This window comes from Sphaerodactylus townsendi, linkage group LG11, assembly GCF_021028975.2.
Source record: "Sphaerodactylus townsendi isolate TG3544 linkage group LG11, MPM_Stown_v2.3, whole genome shotgun sequence".
In the NCBI taxonomy this organism is placed as follows: Eukaryota; Metazoa; Chordata; class Lepidosauria; order Squamata; family Sphaerodactylidae; genus Sphaerodactylus; species Sphaerodactylus townsendi.
Window position 1 is genome coordinate 24,473,806 of NC_059435.1, and position 24,157 is coordinate 24,497,962.

Consider the following 24,157-nt stretch of genomic DNA (forward strand, 5'->3'; position numbering starts at 1 on the left):
TAAAGACAAGGTCAGACAAGATAGATCTGTGCTAAATAAAACCTTGGCACAAACAGTTTTATTGATTCTTCCATTCTAACAAACAATCTTCATTTACTGTGTGCATACTTTCTTGTTTTAGGCAAAGACTGTAAGTATCCTATTAGGAACTCAATACATGCTTATATTAATTTTATTCAGAAATTATACATAGAAGTCAAAGGTTTTCTTATTCTCATTAAACCTAATGTTGATGTTAAGAATTGACCCATGTGAAAATAAGCCTTTTCAGAGAACTACAAAATGGAATCCAAACCAGGTCTAAACTGAATCCTTTCAATGGGTCTGACCAGGATGGCCCAGGTTATACTGATCTCATCAGCTCCCAGAAGCTAAACAGGATTGCCCTTGGTTAATACTTGGACCACCATGGAATTCTAGGGTGTAGGGAAAGGCAAACCACTTCTTGCCTTGAAAGCTGTATGAGGGGGTTACCATAAGTTGTGACTTGATGGTACTTCCGACCACCACTTAGGATTACTTCCAGGAAAATATTTTTAGGACATCACTGTTAGAAGACCCAGATTTGGGAACACTAGCCAAGCATGAGGAGATGATTAATAGAATGGATTCCGTCCAAACTGAAATGTATGTAAGTGCTGAAATGTTATGCAATATATAGACTCCTTATGGCCAGTGCTCGGCTGACTTAGAACCAGTGTGATATAGTGGTTAGATTTGGACTCAGGTTCAAATCCCTACTGGTTCAGTCATTCTTTCAACCTAACTTACCTCTATAGGGCTGTTATGAAGGGGAAATGGAGGAAGAGAGAATCCTGTGCAGGAACAGTAGAATACTAATATAACATATAAACCTGTAGAATTCTTGGTCCAAAGGAAGCCATGGAATAAAATCCCAATTGCAGCCAGAAATAAGGAAGTTGTATTTGTAGACAATTTCATTAGCGCTTTTAAACAGTAAATGATAATGTCTGGCAGCCACCTTTTGGATTTCAAAGAATTCAGGAATACCGGTTTACATGAAGCAAATTTGCCAATATGTGCTGGGCATCATAAGATCACTGGTGCCATGCCCCCATTCCCCAAATCTGCAAATTTTGTACAGTGCAACAGTTTTGGAGCAAAATGTTTCTTCTGCATTGGAAACTGTACAAAAGTATAGTTTGAAGATTTGGGGAAGGGAATACCTTGGTTTACCGTTGAAGCGGATACATTGTGAATCAAATTGTATGCTTCTATTTTTAACTATATCAGTTTAAAATTAAAGCCAGAGGAAGAGGGGGAAGAGAAGCTACCAAAATTATACCTTTCGGAAAACCTTCTTGTACTTATTAAGCATAATCCACCCCTGACTTGGATGGTCAAAGCTAGCCTCATCAGATCTCAGAAGCTAAGCAAGGTCAGCCTTAGTTAGTACTTGGATGAGAGGTCATCAAAGAATGCCAGAGTTGCTATGCTATTACCTTGAAAACCTTACTAGATTGCTACTAGTCAGCTGTGACTTAACAGCACTTTACACACACACACATAACATATACAAAGGATAACCTACCTGGTAAGGTGCGTTTGTTTTTCTTCAGTGTATTTTTCTCCAGCAGTAAACCAGCAATTACAAAAATACAATTAAAATACACATGAATGGATTTTTTTTTACTTCAGCAGAATTTTTATCTGTTCTATGTACTATTCTACTGTATGGATACAATATGGTTCAATTTGGTTATGAGTGATAGAATGTACAATCTATGGACATTTCCCTGTTTCCAGAGTGTTAGGGGGTCTGTTGACTTGCAGACTTGCCCTAAAATCACACAACTTTTTTGGGGGGGTGGGTGGGAGAAGGCTTAGAAACTGTGGTACAAGATGTTGCTGCTGTCTGTACCAAAGCTGTTTTAACCCATTCCTCATCCTGGTGATCTTATCCATGGACTCAGAAATATTACACTATCTCCTTGGATTTAACACATTCTTTAAAAGGAAAGTGTTCGCCATTTCAGTCTCAGCAGATGCTGTCCGTCAAACTGAGGAACTATACCTTCTGTGTGGAGGCATTGCAGAATACAGTGAAGGATTTCCATTATTTTTCTTTTAGTGGTGGTGGGGAAACAGATTTCTAACCTCATTATAGGTGAATAATGAGGATAGACATCTGTACTTTCTTCCTTCAGCTCCCACACATTTTAACTTTGAATCAGTCAACAGAAAATGGATACTTGTTGGCAAACAAATGTGGGATGACAGATGAAAAAGATAGCTTCATTTGAACATATTAAACTATCTTACACTAAGTCAGTCCGTTGGTTCCTGTAGCATAATATTGGCAGCAGCAACAGAAAGACAAAGGTCTTGCTCAAAACCTACTTGAGATCCTTTAACAGGAGATCCTAGAGACCAAATCTGGTAAATTCTGCAATGGGGGCAGAATTCACTGTCCTCCTGCAGAACCGGTTGTTAAAAGGGTGCTTGTAAACAGCCAGTTGTTAAATTATTTGAATCCCACCATCAGAACCAGTTCTTAAATTATTTGCATCCCACCGCTGGTCTTGAGTTTGTGCATGCTACAATATGTTTAGCTAAAAACAAAATGATGCCTTCAATGAGAATGCAGATTTGCTTCCTTGCCATTTGAATTTTTGCCATTTGACTTCACTTGCCATTTCCTTGCCTTTGACTTCCTTGCTATTCCTTGCCATTTTTTAAAACCAGAGACACCACCAACATGGAGAATTGAAGAGACTGAATGGCTTGAGCCAGCCTCAATAAGAATAGACAGCTTTTCAGCACAATGTGGGTATCTGTAAAAGCAGGAAGACAAAAGAAAAAGACCGAAGGCTGGACTGATTAAACCAATTGAAAAATTAAGTATGATCAAACAAAACATCGAGGTTATAGCATTCACTCCTCTGAATATGCAAGTCTGTTTTCAGCTCGGACTCTTTTTGTTATTCAGCCCGAGCCTATTTTCTCCAGCAGAAGAGCAGAATAACAATCCACCTTTTTATCTTGATTGTTCTTGTCTCTCAAAATAGAAGCCTACCTAGTCACTCCCTAAAGACAGGATGTTATACACCGGATACACTCAGCTCGACAAAAGAGATTACGTAATTTGACTACCTGTGTCTTTGATGACTCTGCAAAGCCAGCTGCTCTCGATTGTGTGTTAAATGGACCAGTGACTCATATCAACGCTAAAGCTCAACTACTGGAAGTGGTGCGGATAGTATTTCACTGCAACTGAAAAGAATATATTTAAAAGGGAAGACTAATGTCTTTTAACCAGGTCGGGAGATCAATATGGGGCTTCATATCTAATGAGTCATGTTTTACCCAATAAAATATTATTCACAAATAAACTAATTTATTGTTAATCTACAGTTGCAAATTATTACAAGCTTAACAGGCTCAATGTCCCTTGTGAAGACTGTCTAGACATCAAGAGAGACACTGTAGGTAACAGCTCTGCTTCAGTAACAGTGTTTACTTTCTCTGAGTGCAATAGAGAAATAGGTTTCTAACCAGATATGCAGTCTTGTAGCCTAAAATGTTATGGTGAGATTAGGCCTATAGATGTACTGGATGTGGGGAACATCACAGATAATGGCAAAAATATAAATCTAAAGAAAGGACAAAGCAGGAATGCAGCTGGCAGGTGTTACTGAGCAGGGGGCACCCCTGGCATCCTGGCCTCTGACAGTGGCTCTCCCATTTTCTTTGTCTCCACGCATAATACCTCTGCACTTTAGCTGTTATGTATGACATGAAGAATTTCCATGGGTGGAGCAGGTAGGAGAAGATTGGAGTGGGTGGAGCCAAGGGAAACAGTGGGAGGAATCTTGGCAAGGTGAATGAAACTCAATTGCCCCAATGGTTTTGCCAGCACTATTGTTCACTTTGCTGTTGTTATTGTTACTGGCATCGGCTAGCATGCATTGTATCTGGGAAGATTTCAGGTTATAGCCAGACTGACATGACACAGCAAGGATGAAATAGTTTCCATTCTGGAAAATGCAGAAGATACTATACTGAAAGGTCAAGGGGTCAGCAAATACCACAGCAGATCTATGCTTTAATGTTGCTTCTTTCCTACTCCCTCTGCCCAAGTTGGCATAATCAAGTGAAGACCTTTGAGCACATTTTATGAGTTGCATACAAATGCTACTGTGATCCTAGCTTTCCAGAAATTGCTACTGTTCTTTCTGAAATTCCCAGGTGGGTGACCATAAAAAAGGAACAAGGCAAATCTGATGGGCTCCGACTGCAAGAAAACTCTCCAGAAGCATTTGGTTAGCTGAAATGTTATCTATTGATCTGATCTATCAAGCCGCTTTTGTGCTTCTAATCTGCAATAAACAGATGTGTAACTTAATGGTAATTTATTGGTGGATATTTTTTGCTCTGCTTTCCCTCACAGTCACTTCAACCTTTTGTCCAGCTGACTCCATATTTTTCCTCTTCTCAGAAAATTAGAGTTAGAGCAATACTAAGCACTTCAAAATAAAACAACAGTATTTTATTTATTTAAAAGATTTATCTGCTGTTGTTCCACCCAGTTCAGGGTCCCCAACTTAATAAATGTTAAAACATTTTTGATATTAGAAAGCATGTAAAACAGGAATATATTCAAATTATTTAAAATAATTAAATAAAACATTATCTAAACACAAAAATATGAACACAGTCAAGTAGGGCAGTTAATCAGTTAGTGAGGGAATGCCAAACAAACAAAAGCCTTCACCTGTTTATATAAGAACATAAGAAATATATATGTTAGAATATGCAGAATTCCTTTAATTCCCACTCTTCATCTGTACATAATTGTTCTTAAATATTTTAGAAAAATATTTTAGAAAATATTTTTTAAATATTTTCTTAAATATTTAAATTTAAACATTTTTATTTTTCTTAAATAGGATGGCTTTAAAAAAAACAAAAATATTGGCAATGGCAGTAGTAAATAGAGCAGTCCCAAAAACCTTTAGAAGAAGTTTTTTAATAAAACGTATAAAACTATCGATGATGAGCCTAGAACTGTGGTGGCAAACCTTTGGCACTCCATGCTGGCAGGGCTGATGGGAATTGTAGTTCACAACATTTGGAGTGCCAAAGGTTCGCCACAACTGGCCTAGAACCTAACACAATTAATTCAAACTCATTTTTCCCCTTTCCAAAATCTGAATACACTTGAAAGCCTGAGGACATCCATCATGCAAGGATCTGTAGAATGGAGCATTCATTCAGGCTGCATCAGGCCTTTCTTGGTTTGTCTTGATGTGACAAGGCCTCAGTTCTTTCTCCGTTCCATGCCTGGCAAACAACAGGAGACCAAGGGTGGGATGATGGGGATAGTTAACAGCAATGGTGTGACACCACACTTCTCTAGGAAAGTAACATCATGCCTCTCTAGGAATCACTGGAACCCCTATGGTAAAACTTTAGAATTTTTGGAGCTCCCTAGAGATGACTGATATAACATCCAGGTTTCCCCCCAAAGTGACATTACACTGTCTGCCTGATGGTCTTTTGAAGACAATTTCTCTCACTGTCATTTGCAAATAATTATAGGGCAATGATAGAGCAATATTCATTGATGTGTGGATCCAGACACAAATAAATAGTCACACGTATAGCCCAAACAAAGATTAACCAGCACTGGCGGAGTACGGTCCTGTTTGGAGACCTTGTCCTTTTTGTTTCAAAGCAGAGGGAAGGAAAGTCTTGATTGGTAGAGCCTTTGAACTGTGAGAAGGAATTGCAGGTTTTATATGTCGCAGTAAAGTTGATTGTCACATAGGGATCCTAAACTTTGCTGAAGCAGAGATTTGGAGGTTGTTCCTGGAGAGGGCAGAATTTGAGGATGATGTGATGTCACTTACAGATAATACTCTAGGCTGCTTCCTGTAGCCTCTCTCACAATGTGGAAGCCATTTTTGTTCCACCCCTCAATTCCTTGGGGGCAGGAAATTGGGGTTGGGGGTGATAATATCCCACCCTGGGTGGGTAAATGGTAAACCTATTTTCACTGTGTTATCTTCAGAAGCAACCAGGTTCACTGGAGCCCAGGAAGCTTTGCAATATGTGTGATATGGCAGCTTACCAGGTATACCTAGATAACACTTTTTGAACTGCAGACTCACTGGCTTTATAGAAAAAAAGTTGGAATGTGGGAGCAGAATCACTTACGGGTATATGTTGTAAAATGAATTGTAAGATGAAACTATATTATCTGCCCCCAGCCTTATTTTTTCCAGAGTGTTAGAGGCAGTGGGGAAATTGCTGTTTCCCTCATAATTAGAATCGTGCAAGAACTGAAGAGATGATTTTGTGAAGAATTTCAAAATTACTTTCTCATGAGAAAGAAACATCCATCAATAAAAGTAAAAACATAATAGCATTCCATCTCATTAAGGCATTGGACAGAAATCACCCCCCTCCATATAAGTAGTGTCATAGGGTTTTCTAATTTTCATCTTTTCCCTGCGTTGGGAATGCCAATTAAATATCTGAAAAATTGAAAGTGGATAAAGTTTTATTAGTGTGCTGAGTTTTTCAAGTGACTGGACTTAATGAAGAATGATTGCATAGTTCACTGTAAGCCTGAATGATTACATTTTAGTACCCTGAATGTGGTTTAAGTTTAGATTACAGTCCTTCTGGAATAATTTGCCTGGTTGTAAATAATGTTTTGTAAAACACATGTCAGACATGTTTTCATTCAAGGTTACTTTGAATTTTGTCCTTGCATCATATTTTTAAACCCTTTTGGGCCATACAGAAAATATAAGTACATCTTCAAACTCAAATGAATGGCCCTTTCCGCATGGGCCAAATACAGTGCCCTGGGGATGGCAAAAACACCGTCCCCAGGGAGCTGTTCGCATGGGGGAAGCAGCTGCTTCGTAGCCGCGCTGCCCTCGCTCCTCCCCACACAGAATTCTGTGTGAAAAGCCGCCATTTTCCCACCTCACTCCCTGAGCAAGGTTTTCAGAAAATGGCTGCTTCTAGCCGCTGCCGTGCTAGTGGCAGCGGCTGGAAGGCACCATCCCTCCCTGCTTTGCCCGATCGACCTACCTTCTCTGTGACCATCCTGCGTGTCACCGAGGCCTGGGGACATGCCCCCCTGCCCTGCGACTCCGGAGCGGTTGCGCAGGGCAGGGGGGGTGTCCCCTGGCCTCGGTGACATGCCAGACAGTCGCAAAAAAGGTAGGTCGATTGGATGACGGCACTCCGCGGCGCCATCTTCTCGTTCGTTACCGCGGAGGGGGGGGGTTGGGGTCGGTGTCATGTACGCCGACCCAACCCCCAGCGTGACCGTGCGGAAACGGCTTTAGTCTCATATGAATATGTGAGATGTCTTGAACCACTGGCACATTAGCAATGTCTGTTCTGACTGACAGAAACTCTCCAGAGTGTCAGACATTTCCCAGCTCCTGCTGTCTTAGAATCTTGGACAAGAGAGGCCAGATTTGATCCTGGGACCTCTGAGTCAACGGGACCTGGGATCTCTCCCACAGAGAAGGGACCAGGAACCTCTGCCACTGACCAGTATCACCTTGACCATGGTGTTTATCTTTTTTTGTACCCCACATATTCAAGGTCTGTGTAACAGGGAGAATTAGAATATATATACATGACCCCCCCACTTTTATTTTAAAAACCTGACAGAAATACAGCATGAGATGGATGGTGTGAGCTCAGAAAATAGCGCCAAATGAAGAAGTCTGGGGACAGCAGAAAGAGATCCACGCAGCAAGTGGAAACGGTTCCACAAAAGAAATGCTTCCAGAAAACTGTTTTCAAAAAAGAATCACTTTGGAACAGCATGCAAAATGTTCAGGCAGGAAATACAACGTTTGGGGCTAAAAACCATGTGGAACTCCATGGAGGAAAATTTCCTACCTCAAAACATTTTATTTGGTTTGTGCGGAAATACCCGTGATCTCCTTTTGGAGAGACTGGCTGGGTTGGAAATGATGCCAACATTCATTGTTGCACTGTGCTCTTGTACATCTTGCACTCACTTCAGTGAGACTTGCATGAATGTTGTGCAAAGAGAACTTATTGGTGAAGTAAATTAAAACTTCTGTTAAATCAGCAGAATTTTTTAACAAATCCCTCATAAAGAGTCATAAATGGTAAGTATTTGACCACATAGGAAGGAAAAAAATACATTTATTTTGCTGCATGGCATTTATGGTGGGAGAAACTTTTTGGAGGTTTACATTTTGAGACCACATTAACCATCAGTTAGAAACTGGCCTCAGAGATTTCCACAAGAAAGGACTAATGAATCATCTTCCAGGAAGCAACAGTGGACTGAAAGCTGTCTCAAACCTTTTGTTCCTTCAATCACAATGTACTTCCTTCTACACAGATAAGTAAGTGCCAGTAAGTGGCAATCTTATGGAAATCTCTGACTTGACTGGCAGTTATTCCTTTCTCTCCCATTTGTCTTTAGGAATTAACACTGCTTCAGAAAAGGACAGATTCCAGGCTCACTTTCCTACCAGTTAGCCACAAATTTTCCTACCAGTTAGCCACTTTCCTACCAGTTAGCCACTTTCCTACCAGTTAGCCACAAACTTCCTCTCATATTACAACACTGGAAAGATAAAAGCCCACCTCTGGTAAGTCAATGGACTGAGGACCTTAGAACTCTAGCAATATTTGAATGAATGGCATACAGAGGGCAATTGTGCCTGGACTTATTTTTAGATATTTGGAAATGGTTTATGGTAACTTATGTGTAGTTTTGCCACCACAATTGTTATATTTTTGTCTTGTTTTATGTATATCTATTTTTAAAAGTTTTTTCCATTTGTTTTTATATTTTTAAAGGAAATTTTAAAAAGCTTAGAAAAAGCCCAAAATACCCCCTCACACATATTCTATATCTAAAAGCATCATCTTAAAAAAAAAGATAGGTGTTTCCTTTAGGTGGGTGGATCAAAAATGGCCTGCTAGAGAAATTTCTGTGAGTCATGGTTCATAACTGAGAACCGGGATGCTGACTTTTAGCCTAGTAATTGCCTAGTTCTCGCTGAGGAGAGACACCTAAATTTGGAATATATAAATTCAGTCTGCAGGTGAGAGTTTATTTAAGTGAATGGTCTTTCATATAAATTTTTTGCACAATTTGGAAAATTAAGTCTTGGTATTCTGTTCTTCTCCTGACACGCCAATTCATGATGGACAATTCAATAATGTGAAATCCTCACCTTCATCTAAAGTACATAGTTTAGACACAGGCTACTTCATTGAGAACTAGTCCAAATCTTTTATGGCTAGTCATTGTTTTTGCTGGATTCCAACCTCAATCCCCGCAACTGTTTTTCTATGGCTGTTTCCTCATGGCCAAGGGAGAGAGCCTGCATTGGCGTTGATCATGCCGATGCAGGCTCTGGGGCCGTTTGGCAACAGGTGGAAGCCAGCGTATTCCCCTCCCCAGCCCCCAAACCCCTCCTTACCTCCTGCTGGCAGCCGTCGCTCTGCTGTCACTCTGAGGAGGCCAGGGGACACGCCCCCATAACCAGAGTGACAGCTGCAGCTACAGAGGCCAGGGGGTGTGTCTCCTGGCCTCCTTGGAGCAACAGCAGAGCGATGGCTGCCAGCAAGTGGTAAGGAGGTGTTTGGGGCTGGGGAGGGGAATATGCCGGCTTCCACCCGCTGCTGTTTGCATGGCAGCGGATGGAAGCCGGCGTTTGCAGGAAAACTCGCTCCCCTAGCGAGTTTTGAAAACACCATTTTGGTGGCACAGAGCGCTGCTGCATCAATTTGGCAGTGGTGCTTGTGCAAAGGGTCCCTGCCAAAACGATGTTTTACCGGGCTGAAGCCGTTGCTTTCAGCCTGTGCAGAAACCGCCTTTGTTTTCTGTGTTCAAGGGGATTATCTGCTCCCCCTCATTGGGGTTAAACTGTAAGTTGCAGGGTAGGTGAAGGTTCTGGGCTGGATGATCCTTGTTATTTTAGAAACAAGTTGGAGTTGTTGTATCACCAAATAAATGTGGTGGATTAGCTCTCACTCCTTTTAGATATGGATGCTCTAGGTGTGGATCGTTGCTTTTGTAACATCACCTTTGATTTGCAGTAAGATGCTTTACGTGGGGTTATCCTTAAAGACAACTCAAAAATTACAATTAGAGCAAAATGTGTTAGCAGGCAGGGGGTTTGTTGGCAGGGGGTTTGTTGGCAGGGGGTTGTGTAAGTGCCATCAAGTCAAAACTGACTTATGGTGATATCACCAATAGAGGTGGTTTGTCACTACTCTCCTCTACAGATTCTGGTCTTCCATCCAAATACGCACCCTGCTTAGCTTAGCTTCTAAGATATGATAAGATGAGGCTATACCATCTCCCTCTCATGCTGACATGGATTAGTCCATACAAATCATTTAAACCTGTGTTGAAATGGCTACACATATTGCTAGTGTTTCTCTGATCTCAATTCAAGATTCTGGTTCTTACCATGAAAGTCCTTCATGACCTCAGATCCCTAATATCTGGACTGTCTTTTCCCATATGAGCTCACGGACCCATGCTCCAGGTTAAGCCATTAAATTAGCTGCTTTTGGATAACCTACCAACCAGGGGGTTGCATTCTTTGACTGTTTGAAGCTGGGCTTTCTTGATCATTACTCCTACTCTATGGAACAGATAATCAGACAAGGGAGGCTTCCTTTATTCAAACTTTTAGAAGCGCGTGCTGTTAATTGACTGTCAGGAACAACTGATCTCAATCAAAAGAACAAAAAGCGCTTCCACAGCTCACCCCTCCCTCTTCCACCTCCAAAACTCCCCCTTCCCTTCCCTACCGCCACTGTCCAACATCCAAAATAAATAATATAAAATAGATAAAATATAAATAAATAACATAAGCGGTGTGCTCACACTGGGGAAGTGCCTGTCTGCATTCTAACCGGAAAACTCAGAAACACATACTCCCAACCAAGAACTTAAAATTGATGTCTAGGTTTACAGTACTTGGACATGTTATTGTTGGACTTGGACATGTTAATCTGAACATGTTTTTTGGAGTTTTATTTGGTTTGGGATGTTATTTTATTTTTGTTCATTTGCCCTCTACAATATAAGCCATCTTAATTCAACTGCTGTGTAAAAAGGGTGGATGTAGAGTTGGTGAATTTAGAAACAGCTTGTTCACAGAGTGGTGTGTGTGTTACAAAATTACAAAAAAATTACCTCTGCTTTAGAGGTGAAATGGCTTTAGAGGTGAAATGGCTATCTGAAGGTTTGGTAAAAGTGAACAGACTGCAGTAAACCCAAGAGGATTAATTTTTTAGCCAGAAGTGGTAAACGTCCTGTGTGAGAGGGGTTGCTGAACCTCCTCAGATGAGCAGCACCATGGCAGAAGAGCTCAGCTATGTCTGATGCAAGTGAAATGAAAGTGCAGGCAGGCTAGTTAGGTGAAGATTTTGTAAGATGTTCTGAACAGTTACTCACAGGTGTCAAATTCGCAGCCCTCCAGATGTTATGGACTACAGTTCATGATGCTGGCAGGGGATGATGGGAACTGTAGTCCATAACATCTGGAGGGCTGCGAGTTTGACACCTATGCGTGACAGTAATACCTCTAAAATTGCCTCTAAAATACCTCCAAAATAATGTGTAAAGGCAATAATTTATAACTGAGGATGTGTATGATGCTCTACTCTTATGAATATCTCTCTGAATTGGCGGGGGTGGGGGTGTTATTCAGTACAGAACATTGGTGTGACTCAGTCTGTCAAAGAGGCCAAAATGTCCAATAAAATGGAAAAATAAGTGGTTGGTACCCCCCACTTCCAAATTTCTATGGGTGGAAATAAAAGGCATGAATGATAACTTTGTTTAGGGAATGAACTATGTCCCACAAAGCCAGAGCTCTTAGAGTTGTCTTAAAACAGAGACATTTTTTTAAAGGCAGCCAGAGGAGAAACTTGTGTGATAATGGTTGACTTCACACACTGATGGTTTAAAATGTCATAGTATATCACACTGGCTAAGGAAACAAAATGTCTCACTGTGGTTCCAAGTAATTCTGTGTGAAAAGTATAACAGAATCACTATGTATTATTGCTAAGTTGATGTGAGAGGAAATTCAGGTTTGCTTTTAGAAGAAGAAGAATTTGGATTTATATCCCTCCTTTCTCTCCTGTAAGGAGACACAAATGCACACACAAATTTTACACACACAAGTGCACCCTCTTGCAGAACTTGTCAGAGTTGCTAACCTTTGGAGAGAGAAAAAATGACATTGTAGTTCTATTTGCAATCATGGTTGGTTTACACTAAGCAGAGCATTCCTTAACAATAGATAATGGCGCTGTTCCACCAAAAGAAGCTATACTCTGTCGAAAAAGTTGTTAGTAAGGTCAGTTGAGGTACAGCGGTCAAGAATATTGTATGCTTCTACACTAGAATATAGTCCCGAATGAATATGAGAATTATCATTCATTTTTATGTCAAATTATCATTCATTTTTATGCCTTTGTCAAAACCATTCTTTTGTGCATTATTGAACTTAGTACTTTAATACAAGAGCATTTATAGTTCATTGAACGACCATCACTAATAACCAAATGGATGGGAAAACAGGGCTATTTAGGCACTAGGACCCAGGTGGGGCATTCTACAACAAAGAAGGTCTGGCGGGGGGAATATACAACTCCACGGGGATAGAATGGGATATAACTCCAATAAAATAAATAAATAAAACGAAAAACCCTACTAGCATCTTTTTCAGAGGCAGAGTATAGTCATATAAACAGTATAGGGCAGTGATGGCGAACCTTTTCGAGACCGAGTGCCCAAATTGCAACCCAAAACCCACTTATTTATCGCAAAGTGCCAACATGGTAATTTACCCTGAATACTGAGGTTTTCGTTTAGAAAAAATGGTTGGCTCCGAGGCGTGCGTTACTCAGGAGTAAGCTTGGTAGTGGTCGGTGGCTTTGCTTTGAAGCAACCGTGCAACTCTACCAACGGGTGAATCACGACCCTAGGAGGGTTTACTCAGAAGCAAGCCCCATTGCCAGCAACCGAGCTTACTCCCGGGTAAAGGATTGCGCTTTAGTTTAACGGCGCTTAACAGGATTACCTATACTGCTTCCCCAAAACTAGGTCTAGTAATCGAGTCCAACAGTCCAGGCCAGCCTAGATGTTGGGGGGGGACTCTGTTTGCGCGTGCCCACAGAGAGGGCTCTGAGTGCCACCTCTGGCACCCGTGCCAAAGGTTTGCCATCACTCGTATAGGGTAATGGCCAAAGTACTGGACTTAGATCTGAGAGGCCTGGGTTCACATCCCCCATTTGCTATGAAGCTTACTTTGGCCAGTTGCATTTTCTCAGCCTACATCCTGGAATTGTTGTAAGGAGAAAGCAGGGAAGAGAGAATTCTGTATGCTGCCCTGAGCTTGCTGGAGGAACGGCAGGATAGAATATACTAGATGGATAAGTGAACAGGTGTTCAAGTCATGACTGAGAAAATCATAATCAAATAGGGTAATTTATTAATTTCCTTCATGGAGGAGGTGGGGCCACGGCCTTATATGTGAACCATCCCATGCCTCTGCTCACCCAAGCGCCAATGGCTTCTCCTGCCCTCCCTTCATCATGGATCTGAGTTTTTGTTGTTGTTGGCATTCTGATGGTGAGTGTTGTTCTCTGCATTTCATCTGTCACAGCCTGGTGGATTGTGCATGGGGACTTATCCTGCATGCCGGCCCTCCCAATTAGGTGGGGGCCTCCATAAAAGGCCTGGGGGGTAATGGTAGTGAGCCTGTGAACTGCCCTGCATTCCCAGGTGGGGGCTGCAGGTGGCTTGTGCCCCCTGGCAGCAAGAGGAGTTCATCCAGAGGCCAGCGTCCAAATAGCTCCCAATATCTTGCTGCTCCAGGCATTGGTATTTTCCCCCATGCATCAGGCTGAGGGAAAGTTATTACTGAGGGACAGCAGACATACTGCCCAGTAGTCACTGGTGGACAGCAGACGTGCTGCCCAGTGCTGGATCCGTCCCCTGTGCTGTGCCTCTACTTCCTATCATCAGCACACCAATAAAACGGCTGTGGCCAATTTTTTCCCACATAATGGGTTTTCTGTGTCTCCTTCTGCACCCTTGGATGGCTTCCTCCCCTTCGCAGGAGGCAAAAGATTCTTGGACCAAAATTTGCTCACACAGTTCAATTTAGGTTGCTCCAAACCTCCTCCAAGATTCCTCATGCTTCCACATTGGTTGTTTTAATATTTAAAATCTTGTTTTCACTAATTGAAACTTGGCTAATGAAGCTTATACTGGTGAGTTAAATGAATCAGGGAATTGTGATCAGATGCTTGAAACGTTCAGTGATACAAAGCAGCTACAGAGGAAGGACAATGCAGATAGACTTGGCGGATCTGGTAGCATGGGGTAGAAATTGTCCCTGAGCTGTTCTTCTCTCAATAGGGAAAAAGACAGGTTCCCATTTTGAAATATGTTTTTAGAAGGTCAAAGCACACCCCAATACAGTCGTTTTCTTCTGCAGAAAATGAAAGATAAGACTTCTTGCATGAAGATGCTACACTTTAAGAGTTATGCCAAATGAAACATCCACTTAGATTTTGCAAGTCTTCAAACACGAGACTTTAAAAACGAAAAGGAAACAGCTTTCTTGTGGCATAAGCTTTTTGTTGATTGGAATCATGATATTTGATAAATTGGTAAAGCTAGAGTATCTTTCACATGGCGTGACTACCTTTCTGGAAACCGTCACTGGAACAAGGCACTCCTGATCTGGTGCCTCCAATGAAAATGCGTACGAAATATTCTAACGCCTGCTTTGCCATATATACTGTATATACCTATATGGCATAAGTCTTGCATCCCTACCTTTGAATACCTAAGCCTTTGTGCTTAGGCAGTTTATAGTGGGTTGGATCAGAGGGATTCAAATTTGTTTGACACTTTTGAAAGCCTGAATGTCCCTGAAAACATTATTTGTTGCAAATTACTCGCTCAGCTGTAATGATGAAGGTAACCTTTCAGAACTTTTCTAATGCAAATACAATTGAGACTGACACCAGCGGTGGTGAGGAGCTTGCGTCCAAAAGGTTAATCTGTTTCCTGGGTAGGAAACCTCATTAGCGAGGAGCTGTCATTCTAAATCTCTCCTCTCCCCCAAAGTTGAGCAAATCACTAAGTGGCACATAGTCTTATAGCCGGTAGTCACTTTTCATTCACTGGCTTGCCTTCCCTTCCACGCTGGAGCTGAGGTCTTGCATAAGCTCCACTAATACCTAATGCTTGTAGCTTATCCAGCTATTTTAAAACTCAATCTCTTAACCGCCCCCCTTTATCGGAGGTCTAATTTACCATCAATATATATCGACTGATCTGTAATCCAGGTTTGGCAGTTTGACTCACCTTTGCAAATATTCATCGCTCTCCTAAAAAAAGAATTCTAATGAGAGGGAGCCTGACTACAAGCTCATGAGAGAGAGCCTGACTACAAGAGAACAAGCTTTGGAATTACGTGTGGATTTTTAGTTGAATGGGCATTCATTATCTGCTAAAATGCTGATGGTTTAATGTGCTGGTACCAAAATATGGTTTTTCGTCTGCAATGGAATGCAGGAAAAGTCCATTAACAAGACCAGGTGAGAATCCAGTTCCATAAGCTTTCAGATGCATGAAGTGTGTCCTCTGCTGGCAAATATATACATAAGCATCCGGACAGATTTCTAAGCCCTAGCATGGCAAAATGTAAGAGTAATAGTGGGTGAGCTGTGCTCAGCTTCACTTGCTGACTTGCTTTGCAGGCTTTATGATCCTGACACATCATAGGAAATGCAGCATGGCAATTTCTGTACTGTTTATTGGTTGTTTCATGCATTTTAAGGATACAGCACATGGTGGCTGCGGGAAAACGTGCTTTTTCTCTTTCTCCTGTTTCTACCTGATGCCAGGGGATTCTGAGCCAATCTGGAGTCACTAAGGGTCTGGATAGGAGCAAGCAAAGTAAACATTAATCCAGACAAGAGTTGTATCAGTAGTAGTAATAGTACTAGTAGTTTATTGTCAGGCATAGGCCATCGAAATCACAAAAAATAGCGTGAACCATAGAGTCCCCTCAATACACTGGGACAATATTTATAACTGTTGGCTAGTAATCATGGAGCAGGTATACAACCTATTTGGGAGTGGGTGGCGGCGGTAGTATTCTAAAATACTAAACCAAGTTAAGATCCTAGGCTTTTTCTTGGACTCTTTTACAAATCAAGGTGAGACTCAAACCCTCCATACTATATAAGGCCGTTTCCGCACGGCCCATTAACGACGGCCTGGGGGCGCTAAAAACGCCGCCCCAGGCCGCCGTTCGCACAGGCGCCGCTGCTGCAACGCAGCAGCGGCGACCTGACTCCGCTTCCCTCCCCCCAGGGCGGCCTCAGGCCGCCCTAAACAACAACCCTTTAAAGGGTTGTTGTTGGGGAGGAAGCCGCCTTCAGCGAAGCGCGCAGCGAACCGCCGCCGGAAGATGCTGTCTAAGTTTGCCCACTCACGATTGCCTCGTCAATTCGTTGGCTGCCGCAGCCCCGCCCACACTGTCCTCCGACCTCCAGGGGTTGGAGGGCAGCGCGGGTGGGGACTTCGACCAGCAGGCGACGACGCAGGACATCGCGAGTGGGCGCAGAGTAGAGAAGAGGCGGCTCCGCACGGAGCCGCCTGCCGTCTGTCGGCCTCTGCTTGGCCCGTTCGCATGCTTGCATGCGAACGGGCTTCCGCCCCCACACCGCCAGAACTCTTGGCGGCGTGGGGGCGAATGGAGGCCGTGCGGAAACGGCCTAACAAAGAATGCTAGACACTGAAAAACAAACCTTGTCTTCTCACACCAACAGACCCTGTTCACCCTTGACCTATGTGATTCTGCAGTCATTTCACTGATCTTTACCAGACTATTTCCTCAGCTTCACATCCCCAACCTTAAGATGTGCCTTCATGCAGGCCTGTTTTAATATACTCCCAACAGAGATAACTCTGAGAAGATATCTCCAAATCCTGTTAAATGAAAGGACTTGCTCATGCTCCTCAACTCTGGCTGAAATGACGGAACACATTTTACTGCATTGTGCCTGCCACTAGGCTTGGTCAATACCCTAGAAATTCAGTAAAATTCTGATTCGGATTTATTCGGGCATAAAATTATCTGTATGCCTGAATAAGACAAATAACATATTCGGATATACCCGAATATTCGGGTATACCAAAAATTCAAGTCCATCAGATTTTTGGGGGGGTATTTTTGGTGGTTTTTTTGTGTTTTGGCCTTCAGGGGGTGCATTTTTAAAGCTAGCGGCACCAAAATTTCAGGGTATCATCTGGAGATCTCATGATTGCCTTTTGCTAAGCTGGATTCTACGACCTTCCTCAGCTAAGTCTTCCTTCAGAGAGAATGATTCCTTCCAATGGACAATGACTTGTTTCCCAGTGAAGCAAGATTTTCCCTATCAGAGGAAGATATGATGGAAGTCAGTTATAGGATCCAATTTATTGAAAGGGAACTCCCCTAAAGGTTCCACTAGTAATAAATTTATTTTGAGTCCATAAGCTTCAGTGACCAAAATCTCAATTCTTCACCTCAGCATGTCAACAGAGCAGGTTAGGTTAGTGGCAAAGATACTGTGCTATAAATCAAAAAGAACCAAACACTGCCTTGGTGCCACCAAGGAGGACAGAAAGGGCTGTGTGTATAATTTTTTTTGGTAAATAAATACATCTCTATGGGGTATAAATCCAAACTTTATCTTTGTGAAGATTCTTGCAGAATCATTGTGAGGAGTACAATAAGATAATGTAGTTTGGATTTATACCCCGTCTCTCTCTCCTGTAAGGAGTATCAAACAGCTTACAAACTCATTCCCTTTCTTTCCCCACAACAGACACCTTTTGATGTAGATGGGACTGAGAGAGTTCTGAAAGTTCAAGATCATGTGAGGGAATGGGAAAACAAATCCAGTTCACCAGATGAGAGTCTGCTGCTTGTGTGGAGGAGTGGGGAGTCAAACCTGGTTCTCCAGATTAGAGTCTGCTGCTCTTCACCACTACACCAGGCTGGCTCTTAGTAGGTGAAACACTTGAACACTTGAAAGTGCCAAAGAAAACCTCTCCAGTCCAGAATTTGCATGTGCCCGCCTTCACTTTGTTTTTCTCTTTCTTCTTCCTGTAGATGCAGCAAGATACTGTACTTGAAACTAGTTCATATCATTTGTCTGTTTCGTTTATGTAATTAGCAATGACAGGACCATTAGTGGTTAACGTTCATGTTTCTTGTTTCATAAGAGGCCACAGAGGCTTAATTGAAAATATGCTAATTTAAAAATGAATGTTATTTTTAGAGAGGCCATGTATTTAGACCAGTCGATTCATTAAAGTGAGTTGTGTGAGTTTTTGAAGATAAGCCTGGTTGGCGGTTGAGTTGGGCTGACCCTATCTCTTGTCAGCTTATCTTGGCAAACAAGCACCTTCCATTCTTATGGTGACAACCTACTGCCAGAATTTGTTCTCAGATATGATCACATTTTAAAATGTAATTTATGTCTGTGTTGTCCTGCTTACATTGTCTGTTCAGGTTGTGTATAGGGAAGAACTCTGCATCTGTTCTCTACATTGATCAGACATTCTGGTAAATCTTTCCAGCGGGTCTCTGAGCTACTCAACAGAGTCCTATTCAGAGATGTTATAATGTGCGATGAACAACACTGAATCAAGTGATGGGCTTTCACACAGATAAAAATAAACAGACAATATTGCCACACATCAATTGAAGCCAAAGACAGTTCAGTGGAGTTCACTTGCCAGTCATCAAAGACCAAGAAATCAAGCGATGTGCCGGATATGAGAGACAGTCTTCAATCAATGGCAGCTAAATGTTGGAGCTGTCACTGTATTCCATTGGAATAGGGATGAGAAACCAAGTTATAGTGTTTTTCTGTGATGGGCCATGCACACGTTTAAACCATTGTTTGATACTGGAGACATCTAATGTTGAGCATGCATATCTGAATAGTTCCTAGATATTACAGAAATGAAATTCATTGACTTTTTATGGTCAATGATGAAGGTAAGATTTATTCATTTGAACAACTCTGGGAGAAGTAGGTGAACAAGGAAGTCTCTAGCAGTACCTTAATTTTTTAAAGAAAATGTATCACAATAATTCATTTTATCATATAAACTGAATTCTTCTTTCTGGATAGTGTTCAAAAAGGTGCTGCATGATGAAAATCCTAACATCCAGCACCTGGTAATTTTGCTTCCACAAAGTAGGTACTATCAAACACCATCAATGCTGTCCATTCAGACTGTGAAGACATATAATAATTACCTCTGAGATGCAAATAAAATAAAACAATAATAACACCACATCAAATAACCTCATCCTATAAAATGATTGTAAAAATACCATAAAACCAACATACAGAATATTATCCACCCACATACCCTCCCCTACCCCAGACTGGAAGTTTCCAGAAGAGACATTGAGGGGGTCAGAGATCAAAGTGATTGAAGAGGAAAGTTTTTGCCAGACATCAGAACCCATAAAGGATTGGTGCCTGGCAAATTTCCATGGGGAGGCTATTCCAAAAACTGGGGCCAGCCATGAAGAAAGCCCTCCTGTGTACTCCTCCCCCCCTGCATCTGTTTGTCTATTAATTTCTAAACTTCCTAATTAACTGATTGTAATACGTACTTAAGTCTCCAGGGCAATGAAATATTGTTAAACATGCATTTGATTACCAATTAATCAAGAGTCTTCTCCTCTTCGATGCATGAAGACCATGTCTGTTACTGTTGGTGGATCACTCACAGCTCATTTCACACATCATCTCCTCTACTCTTCAACCCTCCAAGCAGGTAATCAAGACTCCCTTTGGTGGGAGAGATCCTCAGACATGTGGTGTAGATCAAGTTCCAAGTGTTCATATCACAGACTGATAGTTTTAAACTAATTTTTGAACCAAACCTTTCCAGAAAGTTAGCTCCTTGATTAGGTGGGAGACTGATGGTGAAATCCTGAGAAGTGTTATGCCCTGCCAAGTCCACTGAAGTCTATTGATGTCTATCAGTAAACAGCAGTGTGCTTTGATAAGGAATTGAAATGAAGACTGGCCAACCATTTGACTGATTTCATGCTTTTGGTGCAGAGTGGGGAAAAGTGACTTATTATTTGTAAATAGGTGGGGAAAAGCCTGTAAGTGGCGGCATCCCTCCTTATCTTCCTGGGATGCCATTAACTTCACTGCCTGAAAGCAAAGCTGTACTTTTATGCCATCAAATTGGCAGACTATGCTTCTGGAAACAAATGCACGGTGAGAAATATCCAAGAAGCAGAATGTTCCTATTTTAGAGCTATGGCTATTGATTAGCATAGGATAGGTAAACACTCCTGTGTCAGAAGTAATAAAATGGTATAATGCTGCTGTCAGCAGACATCAAATGGTGTAATGCTATTGTCGGCAGGGGGAGGGGTCAGGGAGTAGTAGGGAGTGTAGGGAGCTCAGCTTTGGGTGTAGGGAGCTCAGCTTTGTATTGTCATTCTTTTGTTGTTCGTATTAGCCAACAAAAAAGTAAAAAGATTTCCAGTGGTGTCAACGGATCAACTAAAATGTTATCTCTCCACATTATCCCAACTTTCAAGACATATTTGGTGGACACAGAATTACAAGTAACTGTAGCTAATTGCAAAGCATCTGCCAGTTGGGATTGTGTTCTGCTCATTGGATGCAAGCAGAGAGTCAATCTTTCAACAGCTGTTTGGCTGTGAGCAGCTCAGGCTGTTTAGTGTACTCCTTTTTCAACACGCTCGAACAGAACTGTACAGTGCAATCAGCAATGTTTTGCCCACAGATGTTTTGGTAAAGTATAATGGAAGTTGTAGTTCTCTACTTCTATACACTCAATGTATTCTGCAGTCAACTGCTGAAATGAAGAGTGAGCCCAGTAATAATTAAAATTATAAATATGAACTTTAAAAAAATTCTTAATGCTTGGTGTTTGTCTTAGTTCATATATTTAGCAATGTTGATGGCTGCTAATCTGTTTGGATTGGCAGTGTTTGATGCACGCATCTTTTTTCAGGGCCTGATAGGAGTTGTGGTTTTTAGTGCTCCTTTGTGTCTGTAAAATTATTTCCCAAATTGCTATGTAATTGATTGATTGCATGATGAAAAACAGGAAAAAGTACAGTTATGGGACAAAATCTGCCATGTAATTAAATCAGATTAAATCAGAAAAAGTAAAATTAGATAGTGTGGTGCCAGCACAGCTGCACAGCTGTTCATCAGCTGCTCAAGTCAGATCTGAAGGCGAGGAGAACGAATGTTTGACTCACATCCCACAGTCAAAAATGCTATGTTCACCTCCTAAACATGGTTGGAGCAAAATTTTTAGCATCTTTAATAGAACCAAGGTAGTGGAATACAACTTATATGTTAAACACTGGTATGGGGTGACTTAACTTCATCCCCACATCTGTTGAATTGGGAGGACTTGCATGATGGGGAAAAGGGGTGTGCAAATAAAATTCAGATTTAGGAATATTAGACCTGAAAATGTTTCCCCAAATATTCCCAAATTCCCACATCAGTATTTTTTTCCAGAGTGCCCCTTCATCTCCCCTGACCCAATATTTACCAAAATTGGAGGTGCCTGTACTTTAAAAAACAGTCCCCCCCCCCCCCCAGCCCCAGAAAGATTCCCCTTGGGCTATAATGGAGTTGAAGGGGGAGGGGAATTAAACTTTAAAGCCCTGCAACCTGGCTCAAATGTGCCAAAGCATTTCTTTTCTCTATTCCCCTTCTTCCAGGTTGTAGCAAGGAATCCTGAAAAGGTCCTTTAAAAGGCTGATTTTTGGGGTGGGGATTGCTGACTAGTAAGGCATCTTTCAGCTTTTCTTTTGGCTTGGCTTTACTGAATGCACATTCTTAACTGTTATATTTATTACTTTGCTATACAGGTCGATTCCCCACGGTCAATTTGTTGAAAAAAACATAGTTTAAGCAAGAACTCCCCATCGCTTAAATGCTGAACACGGATTCATCACTGTTCTGGCACGCGCTACCCCCTATTCCGCGTTTTTTCCGAACCTTCATTGAAGTGCACCTTTTTTCCCAATCCGAAAAGTTCCCACCCCAACACAACAGCCAATCAGGACGAGGAAGAACAGACCTCCTGAGCAGATTGCGTGTTCGTGGGGAGTGTTACATTGCTTGAATCTGCGAAAGACATCACCAGACACACGCTGCAGTGGGGAGGGAGAAGTCGTGATGAAAAGGTGCTGTTTCTTTTAAAACCTGGTGGTATCCAGCTTTAATTTCTCAGAGGGGAGATGGCCACAGATTAGTCTAAGCCACTTCCTGGGGGAGGGGGCATGAGCATATAGGTACTAAATAAATAAAACCAATTGTATTATTTGTGACCAGCTGTTTTCTTGGGTTTCTGGAATCCGTCTACGCCTGATGAACAAGTGTGAATAGTAATTGCTTTTATGAAAGCCATCCTTGTCTCTTATTGGCCTGAAATTTGTCTGAGAGGGTATCTTGGTCTAGGAGTATGATCCCAGAACATTTAATCTCAATTAAAAAGTCAGTACTGGAAATGTGTTTCTTATAGACCTCCCCCCGCCCTCAAACCAAACCATAGAATAGAAGAAATAAAACTGTTGTGCTTAATCATTATAATGAAAACTATAATGAACCACAAGATGCAAATGGAAAAATGTGACCGCCTGACTACCAATTAGAATTTTGCCCTTTAAAGATCTGTTGTAACAAATATACATTCTGGGAGAGTTAGAACAGTTGCCCTATTTAAAAGGGCTAAAACAGCAGAGACTTGGAATAATTAGTGCCACCCATAGGATTATCATAACCTGATTAATCTTGATTAATGTCAAAAAGAGAGAGAGGAGAAATGTCAAGGCATTTGCAGGAACCTGTTCTTGAGGGTGATTAAAAGAATTGGTCGAACATAGGAAATCTTTCCCTGAGTGGATTGTGATAACTATAGTTTTGCTAACATGTTCCTTCCTCATCTTGATCTGTCAGCTCCTCCTCCTGGTAATTCCGGTAATTCTACAGCCACAATTTTGGAAGTCATTGCTGTTTAACATAAAACCTGGGTTGACTCTGGTCGGCTTCCTGGCAATTAATCCCATCTGTAGGAGGCTGTTTTAGGAGCAATTACAAAGTCTTTACTTAAAGAGATTGATAGGAAAGGAAGGAGTATTCTGGCAGCAACAGGACAATTACCTCTGTGTTTGTGCTGAGAACAGAATGCAACCAAGTCAGAAGAGGGTTTTATAAATATGTCTTTCCTGGTTCCCATTTGAATTGATCACCAGAACATGCAGTGGGAATGCTAAATGAAAAGGATAAGGCCAGGAGGGGCAAAGCTGCAAAGGTTCTAATTAGGCAATAGGCCAATGAGGTTCTGAATGGAGCCTGCTCAGACCTTAATGGCAATTAGTTTCTCATCTCATACAATGGCAGATGAGATCGTCCTGATTATACTGGGAAATGCTGAACGGGTTGGACACCCGTGACATATCCTCATCCATTCTTGTCTCACTCCTTTCCTGCACTGACCGCACAGGTCTTATCTAGTCAGAAAATGTATATGCTGGTTCTCCAGAGAGCTCACCCAAGGTAGCTCTCAAAGAAAAACATGATAAAATCATAAAACAGCATTTAGTTGTTTAATCAAATTGCATGTGTAGTATAAAAACATATTTTTGATGATCCATGCACATTTCAGCTTTTGGTAATCCTAGTCCTAGTACATTACTCATTTTATGTCTCCTCACAGACATTGTATTGACCTTTACTGTGCTCGTAGATGTATCTTTGTATGGGCTGTTATTGATTTACACTGTATAATCCACTTTGAAAAGTGGATAACTACGATAATTTTTTTTAATTTCTGGGAAATTTTTGCTTGAGTTGATGTGCACACAATATGCAGCTCGATATAGACTTCATATGCATTTTTTCAGAACTCTCTCAGCCCCTCCTTCCTCACAAGTGATCTGTTGTGGGGAAAAGAGGGGAAAGGAGTTTGTAGGCTGCTTTGAGACTCCTTACAGGACAGAAAGGCAGGGTGTAAATTCAAAGTCTTCTTTTTCTACTCATCAGC

General features: G+C 41.6%; 1 pseudogene; it reads left to right on the forward strand.

The window, feature by feature from the left end:
• Positions 1-24,157, forward strand: part of LOC125440600 — a 108,992-nt pseudogene that overhangs the window by 16,572 nt on the left and 68,263 nt on the right.